This window comes from Acomys minous (assembly GCF_964271855.1).
Source record: "Acomys minous genome assembly, chromosome: 4".
NCBI classification, from domain to species: domain Eukaryota; kingdom Metazoa; phylum Chordata; class Mammalia; order Rodentia; family Muridae; genus Acomys; species Acomys minous.
The window spans coordinates 75,267,273-75,277,249 of NC_140486.1; the positions used below are offsets into that span (position 1 = coordinate 75,267,273).

Below are 9,977 nucleotides of genomic sequence, written 5' to 3' on the forward strand. Positions count from 1 at the left end.
TGCAAGCAATACAAAATTAAAAATAATGTTAATACATACTTTTTAAATGAAAAGCTCCCTTTAAAAAAATACATAGAAATACATATGGCAGTGTTTTTCAGAGAGCCACTTGGCTTTTCAGAATTTCAAGTATAACCTAGGAACTCTTCCAAAGATATATTTGTGGAGACCACTTCCCAAATAGCCAAAGTACCATACACATAAAAATGTGATCAGAGCATCATTTATAACAGCAATGTAAGTTGAAAACAGATCCTTTATCCTTTGATTAGGAACTAACTAAATTAAGTAACAAAATATGTGACCATGTAATTTGTGACATGATTTTAAAGTCATTGCGATGGAGTGACATTGGTTTAATGAAAATAATGAAGACACTGAATAGCAGGTAGAGTATGGCCACAGATGCATAAAATTGCATAAAGAAACATATGCATGCCTAGAAGGGCACTGACTAAATGCCAGCTGCATTTAGATTTTTCAATGAGTTCAACTTTAATTTCTATTTTCATATATATTTTGAATTTTTAAATGAACAAACAAATACCACTAAACAAGTAAATAGAACAATACAGGGGGTGGTGTGAGGGCTATTATGCATTGTCAACTTGACTATATCTGGCATGAATTACGATCCAGAAATGGAGGGTATATCTGTGATCAGGATCTTGAAGCTGGAAGACACAGTCCCCTTCTGCTGCCTGCAGATCCAGATGTAGAACTCTCAGGTCCTTCTCCAGCGCCATGTCAGCCCGAGTGCTGCCATGCTTCCCACCATGATGACAATGGACTAAACCTTCAAAACTATAAGTCAGCCCCAGTTAAATGGTTTCTTTTGTAAGAGTTGCTGTGGTCGTGGTGTCTCTTCACAGCAATGAAACCTTAACTAAGACAGAATGACTTTATCAGATTAAGATGTGGGTTTCCTCCAATGGTTTTAATGAAATAAACTGTGGATATATGGGAAGACATGGCTTTTCACAGATTCATCTTCAAGGAAGATGCAGGGTCTCAGTAAATCAACACTCGGCATAACCCTCGTGTGTGTGTGTGTGTGTGTGTGTGTGTGTGTGTGTGTGTGTGTGTGTCTGATTTTGACAATACCTGTTTTGTTTTGTCGTGCTTTAAAAACTGGGAGCATATTTACTTTCTAGAACTCTTTTTAAGATACAAACTAGAAATACGAATAATTTGCCCATCAATAGCCATCTGCTGCTGCTGCTGAGGAGTGTGTCAAGTGTGTGCACTCTCAAGGGCTCTACCTCAGGTACGTTTTATCTCAGCTTCAAATTCTCCAGTGAACTCTGTATTTCTTTGTTGAAAAACACTGCTATGCACTGAGCTGAGCTCAGAAATGTTTCACAAGATTCCCTTATCAGCCCATTAACTTCACCATGTGATGTTTGCCTCTTGCCAGAGTACAGATTGTCTTCTGGGGTCAGTGCTTCTCAACTGTAGTTACATATACGAGTGGCGAGTAGAAACGGCGGCCTCTTATTAGTAACTATTAGGTCTTAACAAGAAATGCAAAGTACATGAAAAGAGTAATAGATGTCAGGCTCCCCCCTCCCAAAAAAAAAGTATTGAACTGACATTATTTTAAAAGCTAAAAGATCTAAATTCTGTGTCCAAACTATAAATTTAGTCTTAAGCCCTTGGGGAAGCAGTAGTTTTATGGGGCTCATGTTTCTATTGCTACTTTTTAAAAAATCAGGAGGATAGCATGATATCAAAGAAAGGTGCTATGTTATGTTTTGGTTTTGCTTTTGGGTATTTTTTTTTAACTTGCAAAGCTTTATTCAGGTTGTAAAGGCTGCAGATAGCACATCTAAGTCTATATCCAAGCTGGACTTTACAGTCCCCTGGACAGACTCAGCTCTTCCTTCCTCTGGTCTCATTTCCTGTCTTCCTCTTTCTTATCCTTCTTGCCGTACTTGGTGGCCTGGGAGGCTAGAGAGCCCCATTGCATTTCAAATGGCTTCATTGTTGAGATCTATGCCTGGAAGGTTCTCTAGGATGCTCTGATGGAACTCTGGGTCCTGCATCACGTCACAATTATCCTCCTTCTTCCCTGACTCTGATGTGTCATTGGCTGAGCTGGCATCGATGTCAGCTGGCTCTGCTTGGCCAAACTCTGCTCCCTGCAGGGACATCAGCACGGCATAGGCAATCTGCTCTTCCTCAATCATGCTGCTGAGGCCAGGGAGCTCGGCATGGCCAAACTCCTGCTGGCTGATGGTCCTCTTCAGAAGGGCAGCATCTGAGTCTTCAGTCCCAGATGTAGCAATTCCAGCCTCAGCTGCAGAGGCTGCAGCAGCCCGACGTGCCTCCTGCTGCTGCCGCTGCCGCTGTTCTTCCGTAGGAACATGAAGGGCTAGAGCCAAATCGGGATCAGCACTGGGGTCTACTCCAAACTCAAAGTCACTGGCACTGAGACCCTACATGGCACCGCCTTCGCCAGCCAGAATAGGAGAGCTGATGAGAGCATTGGCCAAGCTGGGCCCGGGAGACAATGTCACTAGATGTGATCGAGTTCGTCCTTGCTGTTCAATGTGCTCACAAAGGCCATTAGCTTCTCTGTGTTCACCTCCTCTTCTCCAAAACTGATGATGTCAACATTCAGGTGTTTAGCTGGTATCACCAGGTCCTTGTCACTGTCCTCCACAGGGACACCCACGAAGGCATCTTTTGGTTCTTGCCCTGCTGGTGCTTCAGACTCCAGATGGGCCACAGGGATGCCAGTGCAGAAGGTGATCTTGCCTTGGGTTGGGCAGTGTGGACGTTGGAGCGGAGGGTGAGTATGGTCAGCGCTTCACAGCTGTTGGCCAGTATGATGAGACCCACATTATTCTCAGCGTCGCTTCTGGTCTTTTTTTTTTTTTTAAGATGTATTTATTTATTATTATGTATACAGTGCTCTGCCTGCATGTACACCTGCAGGCCAGAAGAGGGCACCAGGTCACATTATAGATGGTTGTGAGCCATCATGTGGTTGCTGGGAATTGAACTCAGGACTTCTGGAGCAGCAGTCAGTGCGCTTAACCTCTAAGCCATCTCTCCAGCTTCTGGTCTTTGAGCGACCTACAAAGTTGACAGCATCCTGCTGGGCCTATAGCCAGGTGGGAAGGAAGTCTCCATTGTGCATGTACTCACCTATTGTCCACATAAACCATAATGCTCTCCAACATCGTCTTGCTACCTTCCCTCTGAGCCTGGCTCTGGGACTCTGGTGCCATGGGTTTTGTTTGGTTGTCTTCTGAGACAGGGTTTCTCTGTATAACAGCCCTGGCTGTCCTGGAACTCTCTTTGTAGACCAGGATGGCCTCGAACTCACAGAGATCTGCCTGCCTCTGCCTCCTGAGTGCTGGGATTAAAGGCGTGCTCTATCACACCCAGCTTGGGAGCCATGATTTTTACATGCTCCTGTAGCCAAGGAAAGCATCAGCCTTAAATGATCATGTGGAAATTGTGAGTTCCATCCTACTAGTGTCAATACTGACAAGTCAGTTCATGTCTGATTATTTAACAATCTCTCCAAAAGTAAGCTTTAATATGTTTCCAGGCTGTTACTGAACATAACTTCACTACTTTGAACTGAGCATACTACAAAAAAATAATTTTTTACTTTCTATTTTTAACTTATATTACATAAACCCATTTTTTGAAGCTGTGTCATTATTAAACATTTATTTGTTAAAAATCAAAAGTTCAAAAGTTTTGATAAATGCAAAACATTGGAAAGTATGGATGAGATATTACTAGGGAAAGGAGAAAACAACAAGATGACCGGAACTGAGGAAGAGTAAAAAATAAGCACTAGATACAAATAACCTACAAATCACAGTCAGAGCATCTGCACATGGTCAAACTACTTTGTAACAAACTAAGACCCATTTATATTATATTTAAGTAACTTGCATGTAATTCTATGACCATAAACTTTTTCCTTCCTCTTTAGAAAACATGTGTGTGATGTGTTACTTCTTTTAAAAATAATACTTTAATTAATTCCTTGAGGATTTTAATGTATTTTTATCATAGTTCACCTTCCCTCCCCTAATTCCTCAAAGGTAAACATCAACTCACCTCCCTACCAACTTCGTGTTCTCTCTCCCTCCCTCCCTCCCTCTCTCTCTCTCTCTCTCTCTCTCTCTCTCTCTCTCTCTCTCTCTCTCTCTCTTATTAAAGCCATCAAGTCCAATTTGTGTTGCTCAACTGCTCTTGGATGTGGGGCCTGCCCTCATGCCCAGTTGACCTACGAGGGATCGTCATGAAAGAAAATGGACTCTCCATCTCCCAGCAGCTATCAAATGCTAAGAGCTAGGAAGGGGACTTCATACTCACATCTCTCTGAGCAAAGACAGTTTTCACTTTCACAAAAGAAAGCAAAAGTAATCAGTTACATACATGTAACACGTTACAATAACAGCCCCTCAAGAAGCCTGAGTAGATATATTCCTGACACTGTGTGGTTCTAAACAGACAACATAAGTTGTCTTAGTCATCGAACCATTGATCTCATTAACAATTGTATTTAAGAATGAGCTTGCTAATACATACATGCAGAGCAAAGATGTAACTATCAGGACCATTAAGGTGGTAGCCACCTACACCTGTTTCTCAACACTACTTTAACATTATCTCCACTTCTACTGCTTAATGTAGAGACCTAAGGCAAACTTTCTCTCAGTGGCTCACTTCCTCACATAAGTAAATCATCTCTACCCCATTCCTACCTCTTCTCCAAGATTTTTTTCACTATACATTTGCAGTTTGTTGCTTTTCATAGTCTCAAATAATGAGTCTAAATGCCCTTTATTGTTTCATAAATATGTCCAGTATCTCAGTTGTCTCTCAATAAGTTGAAGATGTATGAATCATATATGGTAGTAATGCTAGCAATCTGGACACAGAGTCAGGAGTCTTGTGAGCAAGACAGCCTGGACCGTGTACTGAGCACTATTCCAGTCTGGGCTACTTAGCAGGACTGTGTCACAAAGTAAAGCTAGAGGAATCCTACTGCATCCTTCATCTACAACCTTCAGGTTCTATCAACTTATACATTGATTTAATTTACCTGTATTTATATTATTTCCAGTCCACTCTGTCCTCATTTTATAAAGTATTCAATTTATTCACCTTATTAAAATTATGGGGAATTTTTGCATAAAGGCGTTTACTTAGTTTATCAATAAAACTTTCTTCTTTGATCTCTGCATATACTAACTACAGCTTTAAAAAATATATTTTCCTCGATGAAGTGTTTTGTTTCATTGATCATTGTTTTCTTTATGGATCTACTGCTGCTATCTGGTTCCTTGTTTTTCTCAATCTTCTGACCATCTTTGATTATCTGTTCATAATTATGAGAGAGAGACAGAAAAGAAAGAGAAAGAGAGAGAGAGAGATGATTAACTCAAGCATCTCATGTAAATTCCTTCTGCTGTTGAGGAAGCTGTCTTTTCTTAACTGACATCCCTGGAGACATGGGAAAATTGCTTCTATAAAACTTCACGTATTGGCTGGTAGTTTCACTCTACATTATTGGGTTTCCTTATGTGCCTACCTCTCTTTTTCACCCCAATCGCTTCCAACACCTCAACATCAGGTAGGAGAGAAAGACGGTTAGCGGGGAGAGGAGGCGTAGTCATCTTTGGCTACTTCCTGCCGTTTTAGGGTTGTTGGGTTCTTTAGAGCAAGTCCAATCTTTGTTTTGGGACATCTCCAACTTCTATTCATCAAACCACAAAAACAACAACAAGGAGCAACAGAGGGGAAGCAACGGCGTCCTTCTTTGGTGTGCCCCAGGCTCTCTCTGGGCTCTGATATTTATTCCCTCTCCAGAGTCCTGGGAATTAAGCTGTCTGCAGCTGGCAAAGATCATGCCCCTCTCAGAACCCACAGGGGGCATAGTCTGCTGCTGAGAACAATCTAAATCAGCCCCATATCCCACACCTGGGATTAAAACAAAAACATGTTAACATAACATAACTGAATTTTTAACAAAACCAAAACTCCCGTTACATTCATATATACATAAAGTAAGTTCCGCAACAGACTAAGATAATTTTGAGCCTAGCTATTTTAAGAACTTGGCAGTGTACTTTTCTTCCAGTAAAACACAATAGGGAAAATGTTCAAATAAAAAAATATATATATCCTAACTCACACAAGGCCAGAGACAAAAAAATTTACCTGTGCTTTGATATTCCATTAGTCCGTTCCTTAGATAAATACATGTTCCCTTATAGACCTGGAAAATGTGAACAAGTCTACTTATAAAGAAAAAGGTCATTTAAATTTTAAAGTGTTAGGAAGATGACCAGTTCATACCTGTTAGGTAAAATGTGCATGTGTTGTCACAAGATTCAAACATTTCCACTCTATTTTTTTCCTTGTTTACTTTTAATTTATTTTCATTGTTTTTTAAACTTTTATTTTTTATTAATTCGTTAATATTACATCTCAATAGTTATCCCATCCCTTGTATCCTCCCATTCCTCCCTCCTTCCCACTTTCCCCCTACTCCCCTCCCCTATGTCTGTGACTGAGGGGGACCTCCTCCCCCTGTATATGCTTATAGGGTATCAGGTCTCTTCTTGGTAGCCTGCTATGCTTCCTCTGAGTGCCACCAGGTCTTCCCATCCAGGGGACGTGGTCAGATATGGGGCACCAGAGTTGGTGTGAAAGTCAGACCTCACTCTCCACTCAACTGTGGAGAATGTCCTGTCCATTGGCTAGATCTGGATAGGGCTTTGATGTTTATTGGCTCAGCCATTAAAGGCTATGCTCACATCCACTCTACTCTTGAGCTACTATCCTGAACAGCAAAAAAAAAAAAAAAAAAAAAAAAAAAAAAAAAAAAAAATCCTGATAGCAAAGATTATTTTGAAGAGTGAATCAAAAGGCAGAAAAAAGGCATCCTGGAAGAAGGTGTTCTGCTTAGCTGGAGGTAGTGAGAGTTTGACGTAAGAATAATTTGAGAAAAAAATTAAAACTGAGGGTTTTGTTTGTTTTTTTGGTATTGTTTGTTTTATTTTGTTTGCTTTTTAAGTTAACTTTTGGTCTGGGCTACAATCTTAGACTAAATTTATTTACTTTAAACATTTTTTATTTACTTTTATTCATGTGTCTGTATGTGTGCTGCATGTATGCAGGTGCTTGAAGACTGAGATGAATCTGTGTCACCCTATGTGAGTGCTGGGAAGGGAGCCAGAGTCCTGTCAAGAAGAGCAGGTGTTCCTAAGTGCAGAATCGCCTCTATAGTCCCCTACATTTATTTCCTAACCATGGTAAAATATATTAGGCAATTTGTATACCTACTTACAAGTATTATAGATCTTTAAAATGCTTGGTGATTATACAAACAGTCCATGTGAACATGGTTTTCTCCTTTCTTAGAATTTTGGAAATATCCACAAGTAGAGATAAACTCCGCAAATAAGCTATGGTGATACAAGAACAAGTATCTCTTTAAATTCATTGAAAATATTATGTGAACAAACAAATATGTTTACAGTGGTTACTTCCAAGACTCAGAGAATGGACAGGAAATGATCATTTTCACTGAAATTCTGCGTAATTTTCTTTATTCCCAAGAGGGGTGTATTATCATTACAAATCAGGCAATCTTTAAAAGTCATTTAAAAAACATCATTGTTTAACCCAACAGTACTAGCACACATGGAATAAAGAAATGAGATGGCAAAATTCATGACATCCATATGATAGGTGATAGATATATAGATTTTTTTGTATAATGCTCTCTTGAAGTTTTTTTTACAAGTGTTTGCCCAGTTTTTCCTTGTTCTCCTAACTTTTTAGTTTTTCTGTTTAAGTTTCTTTTCACAATCACTTGCTTTATGAAAATACCATCCTCTTATTCACAAATCATCTCATTAGAGAACATTAATTTTTTAAAGATTTATTTATTATTATGTATACAGTGCCTGCATGTACACCTGCAGGTCAGAAGAGGGCACCAGATCACATTATAGATGGTTGTGAGACACCAAGTGGTTGCTGGGAATTGAACTCAGGACCTCTGGAAGAGCAGCCAGTGCTCTTAACCTCTGAGCCATCTCTCTAGGCCCCAAGAGAACATTAATTTTAAAAAAGCAGCCCATGCATTTTGTTTGTTTGGTTATTTGTGTGTGTGTGTGTTTGTGTGTGTGTGCTCGCGCGTATGTGTTTTCAGATTAATTGTCAATATTTAAGAGTTTCAGGTTCTGCCAACACAGGGCCACATCAAATGACCAGTGAGTCATTACATTTGCCTGAGCCCTGAGCCCTGAGCCCTGAGCTCTGAGCCCTGAGCCCTGAGCACACCTCACTCCCGGCCAGACCAACAGGCCTTGGATGTGGGTACCTTCAGAATTCCTTGTGCACTGACTTTTCTTATAGCACTCTGGAAAGTAACTTTTTACCTGCAGAAACTGTAAAGGACACTGAGTACCAAACTTATTAATGTTGTTACTGCAGGGCAGAGGGTAGGCAGGAGAAAGTGGGAGAATGGCAGTTGGAATATTTCTTTGAGAACTAAGTGAAATAAGCTCGGCCAGAAAGACAAAGGTTGCATTCCCCCCTCACTTTTGGATTCTAGTGGGACAAAAAAGAGAAGACATGCAAGTAGATGGGGGATCATCAGAGAAGACCGGCAAAGGGAGGGACGGGAGGGAAGGAAGGAGGTGCACTGGTGCATGGGACCCAGATACGCGGAGGGTGTCACAACAAACCCCATTGCTTTATGCACGTAATGTACAGAAACTAAAAGGGAAAAGAAAAATGAAGCCTCTCCGCTGGGCTTAGTACACAGCCAAAAGGAGTCTGCTGGGAGATCAGCTTAAACAGCCTGCCGAGGATGAAAAACAAACCCAAGGAAAACAATCTGGAGTGAATGTTTCCAAGTGAGAACAAAGTGAAATTTTCTTTTTTTAAAAAAATGTAATTACCTACAAAATAAAAGAATATTTTTCCTACTTCTAAGTCACTGTGCTATATGATCCCGCGGACCCAGAAGGATTCTGAATTTATCGCACTTTTAAAAAATACACGCCCAGAGACAGGGTCCTTGGTCTTCTGAGTCTTCCACCCGTGACGTCATTCTAAACCCTCGGGCAGTAAACAGCCACCATTTCCCCGTTTTGCTTCTCTTCCTGCTCAGTGGAGTAGCCAGCAAAGATAAGGGCAGCTGCTGTAAAATTCCCATTAACTTCCCCCACCACGGTCCTTCCTCTCCACAGCGCTTCTCCTGTGGGTCTGGCATTTGGCAAAGCGCCCACATCAAGTGCTGGGATCTTTTCCTGCTCAGATGAGTCTGTTTATCACCCAGGGTCACAGACCTTCAGCTGTGGCCTGCATACACTCAGAACAGACATCTCACCCCAGCATGACCTCTGTGGAAGGGAGCCGAGGGCCTGGGCAAGACTGCAGCCAGGCCTAACATAGTTGGCATCTGCCGTCTGTGCAGACTCCAGATCTGTAGCTGCAGGCTACATGGGAGAAGGGATCTTTATCCACTGTCTGCCTTGATCACAGCTAGGGGCCTAGGTCACAGCATCAACGAAGGATTGCTGCATGTTTCCTGAGTGTGGCTCCACTCACAGAGTGTTAGACATCTGCTGTGTTACTTAGGCCCAATCCCTTATGATGACGTCACCATCCTCAAATGCTGCACATGGCCTCATTTGCTCAATCCGATCATGGAAGTACTGAGACTGGTAGGGCTACCTTTTATAGTATTACCTCCAATTTACAGAAGGGAAAATAGAACTTGAGAACATGGTATGACTGACTCAACGTGAAAAAAAAATGTGCCCCTGGCTCCCTGGTACTACACTTTCATCCAGGACAACATAAACTACAAAACTGTATGTAGCCTTCTACAGAGAAAAACACACTATCCAACACAGATGTCCTGTAACAAAAACAACTTAAATAATTAACCCCAAGAATCAGCACACAGAGCTACAAGAGAT

At 41.2% G+C, this 9,977-nt stretch overlaps 1 pseudogene across 1 annotated transcript; it reads right to left on the bottom strand.

Annotated features, from left to right (window-relative positions):
* Nucleotides 1-1,894: 1,894 nt before the first annotated feature.
* On the bottom strand, nucleotides 1,895-3,188 carry LOC311596276 (26S proteasome non-ATPase regulatory subunit 4-like; annotated as a pseudogene). The gene is made up of 3 exons: nucleotides 3,154-3,188; nucleotides 2,588-2,818; nucleotides 1,895-2,374 (listed from the first exon to the last, which is right to left on the bottom strand). The product of its transcript is annotated as a 26S proteasome non-ATPase regulatory subunit 4-like (transcript).
* Nucleotides 3,189-9,977: the final 6,789 nt, after the last annotated feature.